Below are 2,206 nucleotides of genomic sequence, written 5' to 3'. Positions count from 1 at the left end.
AAGGCATTTTTTCTTCACTTCTTTCTTTATTTTTTTATTATTTATTATTTTTTTCTTTGAAAACTGTTTGAAATTTCTTTGGCGTGTGTGTGTGTGTGTGTGTGTGTGTGTGTGTGTGTATGTGTGTGTGTCAGGGGCAAGGAATAGTTATGTTTGGTGTTTGTGTATATGTATTGTGTGCATATGCACATGTGTATCTGTATGTGTGTTTGTGGCAAATGGGAAGGCCAAGGGAAGATTCCTAGTGTCCTACTCTATCACTTTTTGTACTTGTCTTCGAAGACAGGGTCTCTCACGGACCCTAAACTCCTCTACTGTGACTAGCTTGTCTGGTTAGCAAGCCATAGTGACCCTCTTTTTTTTGCCCTCTACAGCAATGGGCTTACAGGCATCCATGGTAATACTGAACTTTGTAAACTTTAAGAGATCCAAACTTAGGTCATCATGCCCCCATAGCAAGCACTCTTACCAAATGAGCCATTTTCCCAACCCCACAAGGTTTTCATCTGGTAAAAGGTTTATCTAGTCCAAACCCTAAAAATATCAAGGAGTATCTTCTTCCATGTGTTACTAGACCAAATGTTTCATAACTGTTTGTTTGTTCTAGCTCCTCCTCCACTATTTAAGTCCCCACTCTGTTTACTATTTAACAGCAAAAGCTCAGAATACATAGACTGAGTTAAGACACAGACTCTGCCCATCTTTTTTTCTTTCTCTCTATCCTCTATGAATCAACCATGTTGCCATGATTATAACTCATCCATGATTATAAACTCATCATGATTATAAACATCAAGATGTCTAGCCATTTTGTTTGGTTCACACCAAGTCTTATCCATATGTATTCTTCACTGGTTTTTACCCACAGGGTCAGTTTCAACCTCTTTGTGAGACCCAATGTTTTCTTCTCTTTCTCTGTTAAATTATTCCTGATCCACCAAAGTAATTACACTCTCTGTTTCTTGTCATCGGTGGATCATAGCAAACTTCATTGCAATTGCTTTCTAACATTTCTGGTCTTGGGAATTTGTTGAAAGAAAGCTGTAATATTTGAGGATATTTAGTCATGCAGCAACTAAAAGCTTCTGATATATGACAGGTATCTCATAAATATTGTGGGGCTCATGGTTAAATAGATGAATTAATGTGTTAATAGATCTCAATCTGTTCTTTATCTTTTCACAATAGCACTGTGACTTTTTTTAATTGTTGTTAAATGATTCAAAGAGAAAGCAATTGATCTGAACATAATGGCTTTTCATGCTTGAAATTCTATTATCTCTTTTTTAAGCATGTCCGTTCATACTAGAGAAAGTGCTTATACCAATGGAATAAACATGAAGTTGGATAAAAAATAGTATCACCCAAATATGGAAATTGTTTAGTTCTTAGTTTGATTTTAATTTGTGAGCTAGTGGTTCTATCTATTGTCTGCCTCAGGCAGGTCATTGATGTTGTACAATGTTAAGGGCTTCTTCCATATTTACGTTTGCACGTTTTGAAGCCTACTGTCACCCTGACCCCATCAGTGTGTTCTCAACTTCATCCAGAAGGTTAAGAACACAGAGAAGCAGAACAACCTCAAAAGGTGCCTTTTGACACGTTTTCTACTTTAATGCAGAAGATAAATGTATTGCCTTGTATACCTCAGCTAACTGCACACCATTCTCATATTCCTTCTAGCTGTTCTCCTGGGCTATGCCATTTGATCTTGAATAAAACTAGAGAAAGAAGGAAACTCCCAATATACCTCATACTGCTATCTCCAGAGCAGAGTGTGAAATCAAACGGCATCTGCTGGAGTTTTAAACTTTCCTTTTATGGACTGTGTAGTTTCAGGTAAGCTACTTACCTGACTCGTCTGTGTTTTAATTCCCTCATCTAGGAAAAGAAAACAAATGGCTTCTTTTGTCTTGCAGGGCTTTTGTGGAAATGAAAATTCTCTACTACTTGATTTACAGTAACTTCTTTCTTGTAAATTCTCTCGATAAGGATTTTAGAGTGTTGAAATAGGAGCAGCGAGGCTGCGTCCCCATCACCCGGCCACCCACATGGCTAGCTTATGCCCCGAAATAATTACATGGAAACTGTATTCTTTTAAACACTGCTTGGCCCATTAGTTTTAACCTCTTATTGGCTAGCTCTTACATATTGACCTAACCCATTTCTAATATTCTGTGTAGCACCACGAGCTGGCTTACCAGGA

The sequence above is a fragment of the Microtus ochrogaster genome (genome assembly GCF_000317375.1).
Source record: "Microtus ochrogaster isolate Prairie Vole_2 chromosome 14 unlocalized genomic scaffold, MicOch1.0 chr14_random_1, whole genome shotgun sequence".
Taxonomy (NCBI): domain Eukaryota; kingdom Metazoa; phylum Chordata; class Mammalia; order Rodentia; family Cricetidae; genus Microtus; species Microtus ochrogaster.
The sequence above is the reverse complement of the archived record's forward strand: the minus strand, read 5'-3'. Positions refer to the sequence as shown.